This window comes from Microcaecilia unicolor, chromosome 1, assembly GCF_901765095.1.
Source record: "Microcaecilia unicolor chromosome 1, aMicUni1.1, whole genome shotgun sequence".
NCBI lineage: Eukaryota > Metazoa > Chordata > Amphibia > Gymnophiona > Siphonopidae > Microcaecilia > Microcaecilia unicolor.
In genome coordinates, this window is record NC_044031.1 from 199,500,975 (window position 1) to 199,523,784 (window position 22,810).

General features: G+C 48.9%; 1 protein-coding gene across 1 annotated transcript in view; it reads right to left on the reverse strand.

The window, feature by feature from the left end:
- CNTNAP2 (contactin associated protein like 2) overlaps nucleotides 1–22,810 on the reverse strand; it is a 2,081,195-nt gene that overhangs the window by 188,923 nt on the left and 1,869,462 nt on the right. The gene's annotated exons all lie outside the window — the stretch shown is intronic.

The window sequence follows — 22,810 nt, forward strand, 5'->3', positions numbered from 1 at the left end:
TCATTTGTTAGTTACCACACTTTGACATCATTTGAAATCCATATTTATCTGAGCTAAAAGCACAGAATATGATTTTCTGGGGAGGGGAAAGTTTGGATTTCAGCATGTTTATGCCCCTGTAGTATTCAAGTTGTGAGCACCTATACTTAGGGTGGGCAGAGAGTTTTGCCCAAGGAACAGATTAAAGGTCCCGACTGGAACAAGGGCCAGTACACCATTACCCTTCCAATTTACCTGACTCGAAATCTTGGATTAAATCTTCCACTCTACCTTCTCCTCCACACACATTAAAAAAAAATCACTAAAACAAGCTGTGTTCTGCTCCCATATTCATGGATAACCAAATCTTCAAATGTAATCCCCCCAAAATTACTACTGGTAGATGAAAAACTGAAAACAGTTAAAAAAACCCAGAGTCTAATAGGGAAGGATGAAACGTGAACAATGAGGGATGATCCAGATACCTCAAATAAACTATATAATCAAAATATTTTATGTGATGGTGGAGAGGTCTCAGAGTGTAAACTCACCCAAGCGAGACTACACCGAAGTGATTTATGCCTCTAGGGGTGGACAAGTGTCTCAATCATAGAACTTCTCCACTAGTTTTTTATTTATTTTGTGTGAGCCGAAAAACCTTTTATGTGCTCAGAAAACTATAACTCAATACAATGTGTTAAAATATCTGGATCAATTCCCTCATTCACTCCATCCAATGTCTTGCGCCTAAGCAAACATCAAATGTATATAGAGAATCTCTCTCTTATAATGTTTCATTCACCAATTCCTTGAAATACTTGTGTGCTGATTTTCCACGGCACTTCTGGCCATGACTCAGTCAGGCCAGCCCCCAAGGGCTCTTCTAAGAGCCACCCTCTGGCCTTGCCTCTGCCGGGGTAAGACTCGCCTGCTGCCAGTTGGGGCCTGCTCAGCCTTTGGACTGAATGAGTAGCGTAAATTTGACTGTGGCCTAAAGGCTCACCTACCTTGAGTGTGACAGATTGCAAAGGCCATGAGCTTTGGTGAGTCACTTGCTCTGCAGCTACTCTATCAACTGGCTCTTCAGCTTCAGCAGCTCTCTGGTTCAGTTCAGGAGGAGGGAAAGGTGAGTAGTGGAGTGCCTCTGGGATCGGTGCTGGGGCCGATTCTGTTCAATATATTTGTGAGTGACATTGCCGAAGGGTTACAAGGTAAAGTTTGCCTTTTTGCGGATGACACCAAGATTTCCAACAGAGTGGACACCCCGGAGGGAGTGGAAAACATGAAAAAAGATCTGAAGAAGCTAGAAGAATGGTCTAACGTTTGGCAATTAAAATTCAATGCGAAGAAATGCAAAGTGATGCACTTAGGGAGTAGAAATCCAAGGGAGACGTATGTGTTAGGCGGGGAGAGTCTGATAGGCACGGACGGGGAGAGGGATCTTGGGGTGATAGTATCTGAGGACCTGAAGGCAACGAAACAGTGCGACAAGGCGGTGGCCGTAGCTAGAAGATTGCTAGGCTGTATAGAGAGAGGAGTGACCAGCAGAAGAAAGGAGGTTTTAATGCCCCTGTATAAGACGTTGGTGAGGCCCCACCTGGAGTATTGTGTTCAGTTTTGGAGGCCGTACCTTGCGAAGGATGTTAAAAAAATGGAAGCGGTGCAAAGAAAAGCTACGAGGATGGTATGGGATTTACGTTCCAAGACGTATGAAGAGAGGCTTGCTGACCTGAACATGTACACCCTGGAGGAAAGGAGGAACAGGGGTGATATGATACAGACATTCAAATATTTGAAAGGTATTAATCCGCAAGCAAATGTTTTCCAGAGATGGGAAGGCGGTAGAACAAGAGGACATGAAATGAGATTGAAGGGGGGCAGACTCAGGAAAGATGTCAGGAAGTATTTTTTCACGGAGAGGGTGGTGGACGCTTGGAGAATTCCTTTATTAAATAAAACGGAAAAAACCAATATTCAAGACATTACATCATGCCGTTGTAAAACCAGCCCCACTACACTTTTATACAAAAAATACAAACCCGATAAAACCCGTCCCCCCCCCCCAAATCCCCCCCACACCATACATTCAAATCATCTTCAAGCGTACATGCTTCCACCAAACCCCAAAATTAAGTACCCCCCCCCTCCACCTTTTCCCAGCGTGCCAATTCCTGGACGGCTCGGACAACGTCCCAGGAAACCTGCTCAGCCGACCTGCACTCCTGGCGCATAGACACCCCGCATCGGGCCACCCACAGGCAGTACCTGATAATCACTGATATGAGGAAGGCGGTACCTGGCTCCAGCCGCCCCGTCCCCTGCTGCCTCCCGTACACCCAGTCTGCATAGGTGTAGGACGTGAAGCTGGGGATGGCCAACCAGGCGGCCACTCTTCCACAAACTGCTCTGGAGAATGGACACTCCATAAGGAAGTGGTCCATCGTCTCCAGCTGACCAGCACACTCCCCCCTCGGGCAGTTTCGGTCCTGCATGCTTCGGTGCATATTTGCCCTAACATATAATTTACCGTGAAGGGACAGCCAGGCAATGTCCCTGTACTTGTTCGGGAGTCGTCTAGATGAAATAAAGCCCAGGCCCTGCCTCAGCACGGGCCCTGGAGCATCCCTAAGAGTCAGGGGAGATGTGAAATGCTGGGAGCGAACCCGCTCCACCCAGCTCTCCCTCTGCCCCGCCCTTATTTCCTCCCATGTAATGTCCCACAACCGGACCAGCTTTACTAAGGATTTGTAGTAGCCTACCCCCTCTGGGAAACCCTTCCGCAACCTCCCCACCTTCCCCCCTCCCCACCAAGGGCCCCAAAATCCCTCCCACCACTGCACAACACTTTGTGCCCACCCAGGGGCCTCCGACCCTCCCCCCCGCCCAAGGTTAAACTGGATGAACAGGGAGGAGAATAGCAAGACAGGGTTTACCATCCCCACCCCCGCTTCCTCCCGCGACCGGTAAGTAATATTGCGTTTTACCGGGTTCATCCTGTTGCCCCACAAAAGTTGAAAAAACACGCTGTACAATGAAGTGAAACAGCATTCCGGCAAAAGGCAGATGTAACTCAAGAAGAGAAACATGGGGACTATCTGGGTCTTCAACAACCGGACCCTGTCTGCCATGGACATCCGCCACCCCTTCCAACGATCCACCTTTTCCCTTGCCTCCGATATCTTTTGCTCCCAACTCTCCCGCCCGTAATCCCCCCCCCCAAAATACACTCCCAACACCCGCATTCTTTCAATCCCTGCAGGAAACCCGCCCCCTAGGTTAAATCGCCGTTCCTCTGGACCCACCCACAAGCTAGTACACTTACCCAGGTTTACCCGTGACCCCGATGCCTTGGAATATTCTTCAAGGGTCTCCCGCAGCATCCTCCCCTCCCTCTGGTCTGCCACCCAAACGGTGACATCGTCTGCATAAGCGATGACTCTCAATACGTTCCCTTTGCCAACCTCTACCCCTCTGAGCCCTCCCTCCCCCCCTCCTCCTAGCCTCCGCACCAGGGGATCTATGGCAAAAGCGTACAGCAGGGGGCTCAATGGGCACCCCTGCCGTACCCCTGCCGTGACCCCCACCTCCGCCCCCCTCCATCCATTCACCAGGGGAAAAAATCGCGCCCCAGCATACAACAGTTGCAGTTGTGCGATCCACTCCCCCGGGAAGCCATAGTGATCCAGGACCTTCCACAAGAACTCCCACTGCACTCGGTCGAAAGCCTTGTCCTGGTCCAAGGCCACGACCAACCTACCATCTCCCACCCGGCTATGTTCCAAGCCCTCCCTCACCCAGGCTACTGCCTCCAGCACCCCCCTTCCTGGGACCCCACACCTCTGCGGGACTGCTAGCACTTCACCGGAGACCTTCCTCATGTGAGCATGAAGCATGTGGGCGAAGATCTTCCGGTCGCTGTTCAATAGTGCTATTGGTCGCCAGTTCGCCACATCTTGAGGGTCCTTGCCTTTGCTAAGGAGGACCAATGCTGATCCTCCCATAGACTCCGGCAAGGATCCTCCTGTTCGCGCCTCCTCCCAGAGTTCCAGCAAGAGCGGCGCCAGCTGGTCCCTGAACCGTTGGTAAAACTCCGCCGGAAGTCCATCCGGCCCCGGCGCTGTTCTGCGCCGCAAGGCCCCAATGGCCTCCTCCACCTCACCCAGCGTCCATGGCTGCGTTAAGACCTGAAGATGGGGCCCCCAGTTACCCACCCCCGGGGTCCCCTCAATATATCTTCCCATGGCCTCTGTCCCCAACTGTAGGTCCGAGAAAACCCGCCCAAAATGCGTCCCCACCACCCGCAAAATACCTTCCCTGGATTCTTGGAGCACCCCCCCCTCATCCCTAAACCCCACCACCACCCTCCTCTCCCTTCGTTCCTTGCAGCAGTCATACGGGTCCGGACCAAGCAGCTTCCCGAAGTCCCGCTCGTAGACGAGGGAAGAGTAGTGGTTGTACTGTACTCTTTCAACCTCCTGCTGCAGTACCTCAATATCCTCCCTCCTCCCCCCCCGGGAAATTAGATTATCCCGTCGCTTTCTCAGGGCGATCCCCAACCGGGTGGCCTCCCTTCCCTCCCGCCTTGCCTGACGGAGAAAAAACCCTCTGGTGCGGTGTTTCAGTACTTCCCACCAGTCCCTGAGGGAAGGGAAGACACCCTGAATGGACACCTGGTCTGCTAGGAATTCCAGGTACTCCTGGTGCAACACCCCCTCCTTCAACCATTTGAGATTCAATCTCCACAACCCTTTCCCTAGCTTGCACGCCCCCCCCTCCCCCCAACTCTATCATCACCATCCTGTGGTCAGAGAAATCTACTTCCACCACCCTAGGTGCCTGCCTACATGCCCCTTCCCGAACTATAAACCGGTCAATTCTGCTCCTACAGGTGCCCCGTGAAAAGGTGAAACCCTGATTCCCACCACCAAGTGCAATATGTACATCCACCAGCCCTGCTCCTTTCATAATCCCCGCTAGTCGAACCCCATCATAACGTACTTGTGGTGCCCGCCCCCCACTATCCTCTTTCCGTAAGATAGTGTTGAAGTCTCCTCCCCACACCAACTGCCTTGAAGTGTATAGGTAAGGCTTAATTTTGTTGAACAATGCAGACCTTCCCTGTTTGCTTTGCGGTCCATACACATTAATCACCCGCAAGGCCACCCCCCGCAATATTACGTCCAACACCAAACACCTACCAATACCCAGCTCCACCACCCTCTGAATCTCTACTTTATTGGTTTTAAAGAGGATGCCTATCCCCCCATACCTCTCCCCGGCCAGACCCCAGATAGAGGGTCCCCATCTCCAGGCCCTCTTTGCCCGCCGGATGTCCTCCAGCATCTGCAACCGGGTCTCCTGGAGGAGGAAACAGTCCGCCTCCACAGCAGAGAGGCCATCAAATGCCAAGCTTCTTGCCCTCTGGGAGGCGACACTAGCCACATTAAGTGTGGCGAACACCAATAGCAGTCCCGCCATCAGTCCTCACTACCACACCCCCCCGCCTTCCTGGCTGCCTTCCCTTCTCTCCACACCATCATCCGTGGTCCCTTCCCCTCCACCCTCTTCTTCCTCCTCCGCCCAATCCCGGACCCCTAGCTTAAACATCCCTTCCCCCACCCTTGCTTTCTTCCTCCCTATCTTCTTTTTGTCTTCACCCACCTCCCTCCCTCCCTGGGGATCATCAACCGACCTGCCCCCCTCCTCTCCTCCCTCTTCCACCCCTACTACCTCCTCTTCTTCCACCCTTCCCATCAATCCCGCCTCCGACCCTTCCTCCCTCCCCTCACGGGCCTGCATTACTACATCCTTTCTTACCTTCCTTTCCTCTCCCGCCCTCCCTGCATCAGCTGTCACCTCCCCCGATCCACCCACCTCCCCCCCTACCCTTCCCCCCTCTTTGTCCCTCAAAACCCTCCCCCCCCGTTTCTCTTTCCTCTTACCCGCTGTTCCCCTCACTCCTTCTCCCCTACTTCCCAACCCGTCCTGCCGGCTACCCCCATCCTCTACCTCCTCACCAGCCAGTTCCTCAACCCCTCCCTCCTCTTCCAAACCCCTGAATCTATTCCCTACTTCTATCCCCATTCCCACCCCCCTTCCCCCCTTTCCTCTTCGCTGTTTCTTGGACACCCGCGTCCAGCCCTCATCCTCCCCTTCCTGCCGCTTCCGACCCTCCCCCAAGCCCCCTCCCTCTACCTGTCCCTGTCCTTCCCTGGACCCTTTCCCCCCCGCCCCGGGAACCTGATCATGGTCTGCTTCCCCTCCCCCCTCCCCGTGACCTGAACCATCCCTATCTATCTCCTCCTCACCCCCATTATGGGAGGCCCAAGGGCAGGCTCGAAATGCATGCCCCAGACCCCCACACAGGTTGCACCGAATAGACATACAGGACTCCGTGGGATGCTCCTTAGACCCGCACTTTCCACACTGCACAACCAGGCATGACATACTAAAATGTCTAAACGACCCGCACTTGTGACACTGCCGTGGCTGCCCCTTATAAAAGCAGAGAATCCGATCCCTGCCGATGAACGCCGAGGAGGGAATGTGCTGGGTGACATGCCCTGCCTGCCTCAGCCTAACCTGCGCACCCCAACCTCCAGCCCACACCCTACTGGGGTCCGGGAGTTTGGACAAGGGGGTACGCAATTCTGCGTACCGTTGTAGCCAGAAGGCCAGGTCCGCCCCTGATAGAGACTCATTTCGAACCAGAAGGGTTACCTGCACCAGGTCGGGTCTGCTAATCGGTACGGCCCGGTAGTTCTTCCAGTCCCCTCTCCCCCGTACCCCTTCGTATCTCTCCCAGAAGACCTCCATGCCTCGCTGGGTTAGAAAGCTGATATCGTATTCTGGTATATTCACCGGATGAATACAGGCATAGAGGTCCTCTGGGAGGAATCCTAGACCAAGGACCAATCTCAGGACTGCATCCCTGCTTGGCATCCCCCCCTCCCCCACCCATTTCAATTGTACCACATTCCTCCTTTTGGGAACCTGGCCTCCCCCCCACCCCCCTCCCCATCCTTCCCCGCTGCCCCCTACCCCCCTAGTTCCCCTGCGCCCGCCTCCTCCACCCACCACCGCCGCAAAGGACGGACCCCCCCCCCCACCGTCCCCCCCCCTTCTCCAGCGCGGGGACCCCCCCGCTCCTGATGCATCATATCCTCCTTCTCTAGCCTTCCCCGTTTCTCAGCCTCCCTCCCTATCCCTCCCCCCAACATGCCTTGTACCCCTTCAACCAGCAAACCTTGGTCCCCTGCACCCCTCACCCCCCGAGCACTCGTATCCCCTGCAGTCACAGTGTCCATCAGTTCAATGCCTCCTGCAACAGAAACCCTGCCTGTCTCCCCATCGATTTGGTCCGTATGAACTTTGAGAGCAGGTTCCCCTATATAACCGGTCCCCTCCCGGTGCCCCTGCCCCCCTCCCGTCAAATCAACCCCTCCCCCCAGAACCAACCACCCCGCTGTCTGGCCGGAATCAGAATCCCCAGTACCACCAGTTACGTTTACTTCTGGTGCGCATGGCAAGGCAAGTACCCCTCCCTCCCGCCCAAAACCTGCTCTCTGGACCGGGTCCCTTTTTTCTCCAACGTTCTGCTCCGTCGGATCCTCCAGCCCCGCTGTTTCGCCAAGCGGATGAGGCTTCCCACACTCCAGAAGTGCCTGCCCTCTCACACATGGGGAATCTTCTGGCGCTGCAGCTATTTCACCTGCCAGCATTTGTAGCTGTTCTGCAGTCTTTCCTGCTCCCACAGCCCGATTGGCTGGAGCCTCTGCTGCCAGGCCGGTTTGTTGCAAACACTCCTGATCCTCCTGTGCTTTCTTCATTGAGAACCCCTCCTTTTCACCTGCTGTTTGTCCAGCTGCAGCACTCTCTGTCACCAGGTTTTCCTCTGCTAAAACCTCAGCATTCTCAGTCTTTGGCAGTGCTGCAGCCTGCCTGGCCGTGACCTCCAGCCCCTCAGTGCTGCATGGGCGGGGCCTCCCCAGCTGCAATGGAGTCAGTGTTTGTTTGCTGCTCTCAACTCCTGCTGCAGGCAATGGGCACAAAACCTGTGGCTGCAACTGCCTCTGCTGACCTCTTGCTTCTTGCTCAAGTAAGTTTTTCAGTTCTGCTTCCACCATCACTGGTGTAGAAAAGAGTCTCTCTCCTGAACTTCCAGCCCCTGTTTCTACCAGATGAAAAGTCTGGGTTTTAAAACTTTTTTCCTGTTCAGTTTTTCCAACCTCAGGTTCCCTTAACGAGGATGCCTCTCCAGCCCCACCTCCAGTCCTGCTTGCTCCAGAAGCTGCCAGAGACTGACTAGCCAGGTACTGCATATACTGTAATGTCTTTTGGGTACTGGGCCCAGGAAGCTCCTCTGGCCCCTGGGTGTTCTGGGGTCCAAGGTCTGAGCTCCTACTCTCCTTCTCTGTTTGCTGTTGTGACTGTTTGAAGGTTGTCAGGGCTTTTCCCCCCAAGGCCATTCTTTCTCTGTTGATGTAAACTTCTCTCAGAGGGTTCCCAGGGCCCTTTTTCAATGCCCCCAGCAAATGTTCTTTCTTTTGAAGAAGCTTGAGTAAACGGGTTACCTCCTTTGTATAAGTCTTGCGGTGCTCCACTGGGGCTAGTTTGCACAGGGCTTTTGCCATTTTAACCCGTTTCCCCAACTCTACCACCTCTTTTTCTGTGCTTTTTATCTTTCTCACCATTTGAATCAGGCCACTGGTCGGGTCATCTGGATCCTGACTATAGTCTGTGAAATCTTCCTCCTCTGAGGAGTCACTGTCCTCCTCCTCTGACACTGGTAGGGCCTCCCGGCAGATCTCCATTACCTCTGCTCTCTCCTCTCTCTCCTCCGATCTGCTGTTCTCTGGGGCCTCCCCCAGCTCTCTCCCCCCCTCACCTGCTAGATGGCGTGCCACTGTGAGGGGGGGTACCGGTCTGGGTTCCTCCCGTGGAAGCCTGCACTCTTCGATCCACAGGGCTCCTTTCCCTCCTCTCTGGAGCCCTGCCAGAGAGGGAACTACTTCTCCTGGCCTTCTGGTCCCTGGCCCCAGGAGACCCCCTGGCCTGGGGCTTTCCTGAGGACCGCTCCCCAGGGACCTTCCTCATTTCTGGGGAAGGAGCTAGGCCTCACTCCCTTCCCCCTGGAAGCCTGCAGAGCCTCTGGCAGCACTTCCTCCTCCTTCCAAGTCTCAACAGCAACTAACTTGGAATGCCCTCCCGCGGGAGGTGGTGGCGATGAAAACGGTAACGGAGTTCAAACATGCGTGGGATATGCATAGAGGAATCCTGTGCAGAAGGAATGGATCCTCAGAAGCTTAGCTGAAATTGGGTGGCGGAGCAGGTGGGGGGAAGAGGGGGTGGTGATTGGGAGGAGAGGATAGGGGAGGGCAGACTTGTACGGTCTGTACCAGAGCCGGTGATGGGAGGCGGGACTGGTGGTTGGGAGGCGGGAAATACTGCTGGGCAGACTTATATGGTCTGTGCCCTGAAAAGGACAGGTACAAATTCAAGGTAAGGTATACACATATGAGTTTGTCTTGGGCAGACTGGATGGACCATGCAGGTCTTTTTCTGCCGTCATCTACTATGTTACTATGTTACTCACGTGGACCATCTACAGATGTCAGCTTCTCCTCAAGCCAATATCTGATAATCTTCAAACTTAAAGTGAAGAACTGCCCTTTGGATAGGACCCATGTTGCCTACATCATTTTCCTGCTGATGGGCCAAGCCCTTGCATGGGCTTCTGCACTCTGGGAGCGGAATGACCCAGTTCTCAACAATCTCAGCAGCTTCCTTGAGGAATTCATAAGGGTCTTCGAGGAGCCTAGGAGGGATTCTTCTGTAGCTTCCAAACAGGCTGAAACAAGGGTCGAAGATCCTTTGGAGTTACGCCATCCAGTTACGCAGTTTGGCCTCAGAGTTGAACTGGAACACTGAGAGTCTTGTGGTGGTCTTCTGGCAATGGTTGGCACTCCAAATTAAAGATAAGCTGGCAGGATGGGATCTTCCCTCTACACTGGATGATCTCATCAGCATCTGTAACCTGGTGGATATCTGATTCCAAGAATGAGCCCGGGACTGACACTCTTCCACCGGATGGTCCAGCTGGTGCCAATCTTCCAGCAAGCCATGCTAAACAAGTAGGCTTCACCTCCGGATTCTGGGGAACTCATGCAGGTGGATCATTCTACAGTTTATGAACAGGAAAAGCATAGCTGCAGGCAGTGGCGTAGCCAAGGGTTGACTTGGGTGGGCCCAGGCCCACCCACTTTGGGTTCAGGTCCACCCAGTAGCAGCATACCTATGATGTGGCTGGCAGGGATCCCCAAGCCCCACCAGCTGAAAACTCCCAACAAGTGTCCCTCCTGCATACCTTGTAAGTAGCAGATCTTCGCCTGCAGTGAGCAGTGACATACATACTGCTCGCACCGGTCCCACAGCCTTCCCTCTGATGTATTTCTGCCTAGGCGGAAACAGGAAGCTGCATCAGAGGGAAGGATGTGGGGCCAACATGAGCAGTGTGTATTAGTTGCTGCTCGCTGCTGATGAAAATCTGCTATTTAAAAGGTATACAGGAGATGGGGGATGTTTGAGAGACCATATGGCATGCAGGCGAGAGGAGAGACCAAATCACCTGTGGGATGGGGCGAGGTTCTTCTGCCCACCCATCTTGGGCCCAGGCCCACCCAAAATTGGGTGTCTGGCTACGCCCCTGGATGCAAGACTTTGAATTTTACCTCTACTGTGGAGAGAAGGAACATTATGCCCTTAAATGCCCTAAAAAATTGGGAAACTCGCGGGCCTAGCCTTGGCTGGAGAAACAGCTCTAGGTCTATCTTCCAGGATTCCCCGCACTCAATTTCTAGTCCCTGAATTGCTGGATCGTGACCAAGAGGTTAAGATCACAGAGGCCTTCATTGAGTCTGGAGCAGGAGGGAATGTTATTGAAATGGCCCTTGTTCAACATTATAAAATTACCACTCAGGACTTATCCAAGGCCATCTCAGTTTCCTTTGTGTATGGAAGTATCCAGGGGCACCTCAAGGCTAGAACAGTACCCCTATGCCTGAGAATAGGGGTCCTCCATAGGGAAGCTATTGTCTTCTCCATTCTCCAAACATCTGTAAATCCAATCATTCTGAGTTTACCTTGGCTAAAGAAGCATAATCCGGTAATAGTACTACCACTACTACTACTTAACATTTCTAAAGCGCTACTAGGGTTACGTAGCGCTGTACAATTTAACATAGAGGGACGGTCCCTGCTCAAGGAGCTTACAATCTAAGAGACAAGTGAACGGACAGTCCGATAGGGGCGGTCAAATTGGGGCAGTCTGGATTTAGTGAACGGTAAGAGTTAGGTGCCGAATGCAGCATTGAAGAGGTGGGTTTTAAGCAAAGACTTGAAGATGGGCAGGGAGGGGGCTTGGCGTAAGGGCTCAGGAAGGTTGTTCTAAGCATAGGGTGAGGCGAGGCAGAATGAGCGGAGCCTGGAGTTGGCGGTGTTGGAGAAGGGTACAGAGAGGAGGGATTTGTCCTGTGAACGGAGGTTACGGGCGGGAACATAGGGGGAGATGAGGGAGGAGAGGTAGTGAGGGGCAGCAGACTGAATGCATTTGTAGGTAAGAAGGAGAAGCTTGAATTGAATGTGGTATCTGATTGGAAGCCAGTGAAGTGACCTGAGGAGAGGGGTGATATGAGTAAATCGGTTTTGGCGGAATATGAGACGTGCCGCAGAGTTCTGAACAGATTGAAGGGGGGATAGATGGCTAAGTGGGAGGCCAGTGAGGAGTAAGTTGCAGTAGTCAAGGCGAGAGGTAATGAGAGCATGGACGAGAGTTCGGGTGGTGTGTTCAGAGAGGAAAGGGTGAATTTTGCTGATGTTAAAGAGGAAGAAGCGGCAGGTCTTGGCAGTCTGCTGGATATGCGCAGAGAAGGAGAGAGAGGATTCAAAGATGACTCCGAGGTTGCGGGCAGATGAGACGGGGAGGATGAGGGTGTTATCAACTGAGATAGAAAGTGGAGGAAGAGGAGACATGGGTTTTGGTGGAAAGACGATGAGCTCGGTCTTGGACATGTTCAGTTTCAGGTGGCGGTTGGACATCCAGGCAGCAATGTCGGTTAGGCAGGCTGATACCTTTGCCTGGGTCTCTGCGGTGATGTCTGGTGTGGACAGATATAGCTGGGTATCATCAGCATAGAGATGATACTGGAAACCATGAGATGAGATCAGGGCGCCCAGGGAAGAGGTGTAGATTGAGAAGAGAAGGGGTCCAAGGACCGATCCCTGGGGAACACCAACAGATAGGGGGATAGGGGTGGAGGAAGATCCATGAGAGTGAACTCTGAAGGTGCGGTGGGAGAGATAGGAGGAGAACCAGGAGAGGACAGAGCCTGGGAGACTGGGAGACTGGGAGAATGGCAAAATTACCGCTTGGAGCAATACATGGTACCAATGCTGTCTGGGCTCAGTATTGCCTGCTTTGCCCTAGCTACTGCAGACGTAAGAATCCTAGATGGTCTGCTTTGGGCCGATGTGGCCAAGGGGCGACACTTCCCCCTTACTGAGAGTATAATTGACCTATTGACCTCCAGCCGAGCAAGGTGCCACCTTGGGGAAGGATTTATCCCCTCTCTGTTCCTGAGATCCAGGCCATGTCTGACTATATCGCAGAAAACCCACAGAGAGGCATTATTCATCCTTCCATGTTCCTGGCAGGGGTTGGGTTTTTCTTTGTGGGGAAGAAAGATGGTACACTATGCCCTTGCATGGACTACTAAGGCACACATCTTTACCAAGTTGGATCTGAGGGGAGCATATAATCTGATTCATATCCGCAATGAGATGAATGGAAGATGGCCTTTTAATACTAGGGGCAGACATTATGAGTACTTGGTTACATAGGAGCAGACTCTGTGGGTTCTGTGGGTGCTTGAGAACCCCCAATATTGAGAAAATTCCTTGTATGTGTCCAGTGAGGGTTTATTTCTATTGGGCTAAGCACCCCCAATAATTTTGAAAAGTTGGCTCTTATGCTTGGTTATGCCATTCAGACTCTCCAAAACTCCAGTGGTCTTCCAAAATTTCATAAATGACATCTTCCGGGATCTGTTACAAAGCTGATTTACTTAGATGATATTCTGATATACTCTAGGACACTTGCAGAACACTGAACAATTACAACAGGTCCTGCAATGGCTCTTTGAGAATCACCTCTACACAAAATTGGAGAAATGCATATTTGAACAGAAAGTGTTGCCTTTCTTAGGCTACATCATATCTGATCAAAGCCTGAAAATGGATCCCACAAAACTATTGGCCATCTGTGACTGGCCTCGCCCCATGGGACGAAGAGCCTTGCAACGCTTCCAAAGCTTTGCAAATTAATATCAACAATTTATCCATGGATACTCATCTATTGCTGCCCCCCTCATGGCCTTAACTCAGAAGATTGGCCAGAAGAAGCTATACAAGCCGTTGACCTCTTTAAGCAAGCCTTCGCTTCCAACCTGGTGCTCCAGCATCCCAATCCAGAAAAGCTTTTCTTTGTTGAAGTCAATGCTTCCTCCATAGTGGCTGATGCCATCCTTTCCCATTTACCCTGTGCCTTCTTTTCCAAGAGGTTTTCACCCACAGAGAGGAACTACCCCATTGGAGACCAAGAACTAGTTAATAATACGGCACTGGAGGAGTGGCGTTGCAGCAGAAAGGTAAATTGGCCATACTAGATGGGTTTTCTGATCTTCATATACCATCGCAGTCTACATTTTTAAGTTTAAAAAAAATATAAGGCAACAATTTTCAGAGACAAATAACTATTTTCAGTCATTTTCTTCTACCAAGTCCTTTATGGAAGTAATAAACTTCAAAATTATGGTTAACTGTGATCTGAGTTTATGTAACCCTAATGCTCATTTTCAAAGCACTTAGACTTACAAAGTTCCAAAGGGTACGACTGAGGTCTTCTACTAGGTTGCATTAGTGTTTTTTTAGCTTTCGGTAGAAATCATCTGGCAGTAAACGCTGAGACACATATAGGAATATAATGGACGTCTCGGCATTTACCGTCAACTGATTTCTACCATGAGCTAAAAACGCTAACGCGGCTTAGTAAAAGACTACCTATGTAACTTTGTAAGTCTAACTGCTTTGAAAATACGCCTCTATGTGCAACATACGGGGAGGTAAGAAAATGCAAGCTTTTCCCCTGTTCTCTTCTTGGATCCTATTACTTTATATTTCTGGTCGAAAGTAGAGTGTAAACATTTCAATTGTAATAGATATTAGAGATATTGTAAATTTTCTCATATTGTAATCTTCTCTTGTGAGTTGTTAAATTTGGATGAAAATTATAAATAAAATATTTTAAAAAAGAAAAAAAAGAAAATGCAAGCTAAAGACAAAAAGAAAGTAAAAAAGTAAAGACTACATAAATTATGGAGCATATAAAGCATTTCAGATTTTTCAATGTAGTTTGTGGGTGGAGGTGTAGTCGTGGGGGAGGGGGGGGAATGATACAGAGTACCATATGCTCTGTGTGTGGGGGGGAGGGGGAACTCCAAGAGTGAATTGTACTGGCATCCATTGTGTCTGCATGGAATGAGCTTTCACAGGTTTCCTGCATGAATACTGATAAGGTTTTTAAAATTCAGGCAAATGTTTGTTAATTACTTTTAAATGAGGGCATGAAATTTTAAAAGGTGAACTCTGATAATGAATAAATGAAGAAAGCTGGGCTTTCTGACAGATGACAGAATGGATGATGAATGCCTTGCTGTAACCAAGGCACAAAGTAAGTAACATTTGCATTGAAATGCACACAAACCATAAGCTAAGAGCATGGGGTGGCAAAAAATGACTTTATTCGGATTCTATTTTTAAGGATGATGAGCTTGCCTAGTGAGCACCATTAAAGATTTCCTGGAGGGGAAAAGCACACAAAAGATAAGGCAGGATAACAATGCAAATTCTATATAACCCATCTTTGCTCCCTGCAGCTTTAAGCCTTTAAGAAGCCTTGACAAACTCAGACTGTCATAAACATAGAGGGGCATAATCGAACACGAACGCCCATCTCCATGAGTGTCTATCTCCGAGAACGGATACGTGAAGGGGCGGGACAAACCGTATTTTCAAAAAAAATGGGCGTCCATCTTTTTTCCGATAATACGGTTTGTGCCAGCCAAATGCATTGGATTTGTGCGGATTTGAGCTGGGCGGTATCGTTTTTCGGCGATAATGGAAACCAAAGGCGCCCAGCTCAAAAACGACCAAATCCAAGGCATTGGATCGTGGGAGGGGCCAGGATTCATAGTGCACTGGTCCCCCTGACATGCCAGGACACCAACCAGGCACCCTAGGGTGCACTTGTAACAATTAAAAAAACAAAGCAAACTACCTCTGAAGTCCATAGCTCCCGTCCCTTGGGTGCTGAGCCCCCCAAATCCCCCCCAAAACTCACTCCCCACAACTCTACACCATTACCATAGCACTTATGGCTGAAGGGGGGCACCTAGATGTGGGTACAGTGGGTTTTGGGGGCAGTTTGGAGCGCTCCCATTTACCACCACAAGTGTGACAGGTGAGGGGGGAAGGGCCTGGGTCCACCTGCCTGAAGTGCACTGCAGTACCCACTAAAAACTGCTCCAGGGACCTGCATACTGCTGTGATGGAGCTGGGTATGACATTTGAGGCTGGCATACAGGTTGGAAAAAAAAGCTTTTAAAGTTGTTTTTTTTGGGTGGGAGGGGGTTAGTGACCACTGGGGGAGTCAGGGGTGGTCATCCCCGATTCCCTCTGGTGGTCATCTGGTCATTTAGGGCACTTTTTTGGGACTTGTTCGTGAAAAAAAAGGGTCCAAAAAAGTGATCAAAATTCGCACTAAAAACGCCTTTCTTTTTCGATTAACGGCCGAGGATGCCCATCTCTCCTCGGCTGATAAACACGCCCCAGTCCCGCCTTCACCATGCCTCCGACACCCCCCGTCAACTTTGTCCGTTTCCGTGACAGATTGAAGACGCCCAAAATCGGCTTGCGATTATACCGATTTGGGCGCCCACGGGAGAAAGACGCCCATCTCTGATTTGGGTCGAAATATGGGCGTCTTTCTCTTTCGAAAATAAGGCAGATAGTCTTCGCTTTGTTTGTTTTCCAACATATGCAAAAGGGCTCCATGCATAAAACTCTCCAAAGAAGGGATAGAAAGTATCAAATTTTCCTCTCATGAGACAGAAAATCAGAAATGCTGGATCAGTATTTTCAGACAACAAATTTGCCCCACAATCCCCATTACTTTGCCATGAGGCTGCTGAATGCTGAAGAAAACTGGAAGCATTTTTTGAGCTGCCTCTCTCACACCCGAATACACCCTGTTCTGCACCCACACTCCTATACCCCTGTGCACAATTCTTACATGATGACTTCTAATATACACAAATGCACCCTCAGGATGTCCATGCACCCCAAAACCCTCCATACTCCCACTCATATGCCCCCAAAATCATACCTCCATGCTCCTCTTACTCCCTATTCATACCCCACAAACATTTCTCTATATATCTCTCCAAATTTCTCCCCAAACACATACTGGACACCAACATACACATAGATGACCCTCCCCTCCATGTACTGTTACTCTATTTTCCACTCTGTATATATTCCCGGAGTTGGTACTCTCCTCTCCAGAACCTGTAAGCCACATTGAGCCTACTGCTAAACGGGAAAATGTGGGATACAAATGTAATAAATAAATAAATAAATGTACACATAGGCATGCTCTAAAATTATCACTGTTCATGTGTCTCTATATGTGTACACATATATGTGCCTATATAGATAGTCCACTTTCCTTTGCTTTTTAAAGCCTGAATTTATACCAGAATGTTTTCTGGTAACTGAGCAAATTGGGATACTGCTACTACTACTACTATTATTAAACATTTCTATAGCGCTACTAGACTTACGCAGCGCTGTACAAATTAACATGAAAAGACAGTCCCTGCTCAACAGAGCTTACAATCTAAATTGGACAGACGAACAGACAGCTAGGGGTGGGGAAATTGCAGTGGTAGGGGTGATAAGTGAGGGTGTTGAGTAAGAGAGTCATGGTTAGGAGTCGAAAGCAGTAGCAAAGAGGTGGGCTTTAAGCCTAGCTTGAAGACAGCCAGAGACTGAGCCTGACGTACTGGCTCAGGGAGTCTATTCCAGGCATAGGGAGCAGCGAGATAGAAGGAACGGAGCCGGGAGTTAGCAGTGGGGGAGAAGGGGGACGACAGGAGACATTTACCCAGTGAATGGAGTTCACGGGGAGGAGTGTAGGGAGAGATGAGAGCGGAAAGGTACTGAGGAGCTGCGGAGTGGATGCACTTGTAGGTCAAAAGGAGAAGTTTGAACCGTATGCGGAAGCGGATAGGGAGCCAGTGAAGCGACTTGAGGAGAGGGCTAACGTGAGTATAGCGACTCTGGCGGAATATAAGAATTGGGGGATACTGCCCCAATATTTCTCTTGGCTAGTCTACTGAAGCACAGTAGCACCTTCTAGCATGCATCACTTGCCACCATTCCACAGGACATAACTGACTCCCGTAAGCATCACAATCCTCTTTCAACACAGGTGCACTTCCCTCTTTACCTCATATTTTCAAAAAGAGGAAATCTCTGTGTTTATCTCATGTCTTTTTGAATACTGTGCATTCAGATGTCATACCATTTGGGTCACTTTCCTCTGAATGACTTTGAGTCTTTTACATCCTTGACAAGGTATAGCCTCAATTTGCCTAAAGGCCATCAAACCTATCATGGCAAAAAGGAAGCCATTTTAATGCAATGAACTTATCTTGCTCTAACTTGCAATCATTAGTGATCTTCAAAGGCCTTTACTACCATTCCCGCTTGTCTGAGGAGTTTTCCATTCAAAGTTAATCTGGGATTTCACTGCCACACATTTTGAGCTGGCTGCATAATGTTTTTTGTTTCACCCAAGAATTCAGAACCTCTCAAACTGATACCAGACAAGATTTGTCTGTTTCCTCTCTTTTTCTCTCCTCTGAAGCATCCGGGGCTTTTTCTTTGTGCTGGTACACACCAGTACGGCGTACCGGTACCTTTTTTTACTTGCTGATCCCGTTTCCTCTCGTTGCCTGCTTGAGAGTCTGGGCCCCCAGCAGTAATCACTCAGTACAAGGCCCGGCACCAGCACAAACTTCAGCACTCAGCCTTCAAGCCTATCCGCTCGTGGAGGCCTTGTTCTTAATGCCCCTGTGATGCATACATGTCAGACAGGGTAGAACTAACAGGGCCTTCCCAAATGCATGGGTGTGAACAAGGAGATTGATGCAAAGGCTCCTCAGTGTAGGTGTTGGGCCTTGTATTGACTGATTACTGCTGCCAGGGCCAGACACTCTGAGGCAGGTAGTGGGAGAAGGAGGAAGGTTTGAGGAGAATCGTTGGACAAGGATGGGGGGGGGGGACATGGGGAGGAGAATCACTGGATATGAATGGGAGGGGAGGGTAGGGGAGAGAGGAGAATCGCTGGACATGGATGGGAGGGGAAGGCAGGGGAGAGAGGAGAATCACTGTACATGGATGGAGGGAAGGGCATGGGAGAGAGGAGAATTGCTGGACATGGATGGACAGAAGAGCAGGAGAGTGAGAGGAGAATTGCTGGACATGGATGGATGGAGGGGAGGGAAGAGAGGAGACTTGCTGGACATGGATGGAGGGGAGGGCAGGGGGAAAGAGGAGAATTGCTAGACAAGGATGGAAGGGAGGCCAGGGGAGAAAGGAGAATTGCTGGACATGGATGGATGAAGGGGAGGGCAGGGGAGAGAGGAGAATTGCTGAACATGGATGGATGAAGGGGAGGGCAGGGGAGAGAGGAGAATTACTAGATATATGGATGGACAGGAGAGCAGGAGAGAGAGAATTGCTGGATATGGATGGATGGAGGCAGTGGTGTGCTGGAGTTGGCTCGCAGCAGCTCGCAAGAGCCGGTTGTTAAATTATGCTGAATTTTGTGACCTGGTTGTTGAATGGAGCCAGGCAGCCAGCACACAAATATCTATTTTTTCTCCTTCCCTACCTAACAGCATTATCCTCTCTCCCTCCTCCCCTATCTGCCTATGAGTCCAGCATACCTCTCTCAGCTTCCCACCTCATATCCTCCCTCAGGTCCATCCCCCTCACCACTGTCTGTCAAACATCACTACTCTTCCAGCAGCGCTAGTGGTAACACACTGCCTGGCTATGGTTACTATATGGCTACAGAAAAAGGAGGACAGATTAAGCCAGTCTTTCAATGGAAGCAAAACCCAGACTGGATCAATGTGTCCTCCTTTTTCTGGAGCCATAGGTAACCCTATGCCTGGCCAATCCGGAGCCTTTTCTCTGCCAGATCCTGCCCATATGTAAGCAGGAAGTTGCATCAGTGTGACAAGAAATGGCAGAGAAAAGGCTCCAGGTCAGCCAGGAAGTGTGTTACTGCTAGAGCTGCAGGAAGAGTAGTGAGGTTTGAAGGGTGGCCCGTGAGGGGAATGGATCATCTGAGGAGGGAAGCTGAGAGAAGTATGCTGGATGGGCAGGGGGGAAGGGTAGATGATGATGCTGTGTTAGCTCTACCTAGGCAAGGAGTTTTGATTGAGAACAGGAGATGGCATGAAGTCAAAAAGTTGAAGCTAATTAGATAAGTCTCTGTTTCACCTTCCCTGTGTAGCTGTCTTCGCTGTAAACTCAAAACAAAACAAGCAAACCTATGTGCTGCTGCATCCACGTTGTTGTTCTTTATTGCTGGTAGCATTTTAATTTAATCTCACTTATATTTTCAAATATGCTGGCTTGTGTAGCATAAGAATGCACACAGAGGAAGTATAATGGAATAACTTTTCATAGGTACAGTAGTAATTTGTTATAAATGTTATTTAGAGGGGCTGGTCATGGGGACACCTTGCACTGTTATATTTGTGCAGAGATTTCTTTCTTCTGGTAAAGTGCCACTAAAACAGACATCATGTTATGAGATTCAGGTGCTCAACATTCAGAATTTCTATGTATTTATTTATGACATTTATATCCCACATTAAACATGAATTAGGTTGAAACCTGGGAGCATTAAAATTTTTTTTTCTGTGCCTAGATCAAAAGAGAAAGATGGTAGGTGGGAACTTACTCCTTTTGTTTTGTTGGAATACAGTGGTATATTACTATAGAAATGCACTTAATATTATTACTACTATTTAAAAGAGAGAGACTGAATAATGAGGGCAGAGCTACCTTCATGCAGAAGTTCAGTCAGTCTAAATATGCCATTTTCCAGTTCTGTGGTAGATATTTATTTCTTCTTCAAGTCTAGTTGTAAAAAGCATTATTATTTTTTTAATCTCCTGCTCACAGTAAAGAATATTCTATGTTTTAATATTATTTGTAAATTGGTTGCTACACTGTACTTTTGTACCAATAAAACATATAATAAGGTTACATACATATATATTGCTTTTTCTGGGGGGGGGGAGAGAGAGCCCATTGTTAAACATCAGCACACCACAGGATGGAGGGGAGGGAAGATTTTAGAATTGCTGGACATAGTTGGAGGGGAGGGCAGGGGACAGAGAAGAATTGCTGGACATGGAGGGAGGAAAGGGCAGGGGAGAGAGGAGAATTGCTGGATATGGGTGGAGGGGAATGAGGAGAAATGCTGGACATGGATGGAGAGGAGGGAAGAGAGGGAGGAGGTAAAGGGGAAAGAGGAGAAAAACTGCACATAAAGGAGAAAATAGGCAAAAGTTGGATTCACTCTATACCCTCTCCAGTCAAGTCCGCGGAGGACCTAGCTTTTACTTGTGGATGTAGGGCAGTAAGTGAAGAAGAAAGGAGGAGAGTAAAGAAATCAATGGACAGGAGGCCCTGGAAATGGAGTGAAGAGAACAGATAGAACAGTAGAACCAGAGATTGGGATCAACATGATCAGAAAAACAGTCACCAGAAAATAAAGGTAGAAAAAATAATTTCATTTTCATTTTGGTGTTTGAAATATGTCCAATTTGAGAATTAACATCTGCTGCCTTATTTTGCACTGTACAGGAGAATATGTGTTTCTTTCTGATTTACTGGTATTGTGCTGCATGCAGAGTCTGGTTTCTTGGGATTTCAGGTTCATTTTTGCCTGTATTTGAAGAGGGACCATCTGTGTTCTGAATGTGTGACTACAAGGCCAAGTGCCTGAATAGGGATTTTTTTGTTAGGTTCTGAGATTTTGATAACACAGATTGGCAAGACTGTTCTCCTAATTACTGGTCTGTGTGCTAATTTGGTTTGTGTCATTTTGGGTGTACTTGAGCTGTAGCAGTTTACAGAAATTATTTATAATTGAAAACATCACAAGTTATTTTCATCTTCTATACTGGTATAATATTTTTAATGATGCCTTGTTATGTGCTCCATGGGTTGGTAAAATAGGTGTGGCTTCTTTGAGCTTCAAGTTTGTTCCTTTAACCTTTTTATTTGTGAATCGTGTATGTAGCCGAGACCTAAACTGTATTTAACACACAGAATACAGGATGAACATAAGAAAATACCTCATCCATAAAAGGTGTCACCGGATGAAAATTATTATGATATGTTTTGAAATCTGCGAAGAGAATCAATTTATGTTACACATATTCAAACAACAAATACTAGTAAGTATGAATACATTAATTATTAAAGTGCAACTAATGAGTCTATTGCACTCACTATTTTCTATAAATTATTAAAAACATTAAAAACCTTAGATATAATAAATAATTAAAATCCCTCCTGGATCCAGGTCTACAGTACTAAAACATTTCTCTTTCTTATAGAAATCAGTGGTGTTACTAAGACTATAAATAAATATTGCACATAAACTATTAATGAATTTTGAATAAATATTACTATTAAAATGTTACTTAACAATAAAATCTTCATTTCCCTTATAGGGTTTACTTTTAAGGTAAGTATCCTATATAATAATTCTCACCTCCAACGTTCCGTGCCTGGGCTCCCTAGGCTGGAGGTGGTCTGCTAGGCAGACACGCACTGACGTCACTGACGTCATGACAGCTGATTCCAAGGCAAGGGGAGGAGTAGGGAAACACACTGCGCGTGTTTCCCTACTCCTCCCCCTGCCTCAGAATCATCTGTCACCCCCCGTGCTACGGCCCCCTCGACCCCTGACGTCAGACGCATGCAGAGGAACTTCCAGAGAAGATGAGGAAGGCACACAAAGGGCACAACAACACTTCGAATGACGGGGGTTTGGGTCCCCCGTCAGCACAGGCAGTACAGAACGGCGGCGGGGGGCGGTTTTCGGCGGTCCGGGGGGGGGGGCGACAGGTTCGCCGAAGGGGGGGCGAGGGGGCCATAGCGTGTGCCTAGGGCCCGTTTCCTTGCCTTCAGAAACGGGCCTTTTTTTACTAGTTAAGTAATAATATCAAAGATAAATTGTATTGTCATAAGTAATTAAACTAATTTAACATTTCTTTTTTTCTCTCTTTTAGGTCCCAAGTTCCTCAAGGTAAGTATGAGTAACTAATGTAAGGTTTAAAATGTCTCTCTCAGTTCCACAGTCCTGTAGAATTAATTTTTCTTTTTTACTTAGCTCAAATGCTAGCTTTCTTGACTCTTGGACATTTCATCTGGCTTGGATATCTTTGCCTTGATCTTCACCCTAAACTTATGCTTCAAAAGAAATTAAAAGGAAAGAATCTACCTTCCTGCAGAGTGTGTGACTATAAGTAAGCCTGCCTATTACAGGAGCCTTAACTGGATATTCTAATATAATACAAATAAAATAAATTTAAATTTTCCCTGTCTGGTTTCCTGACTA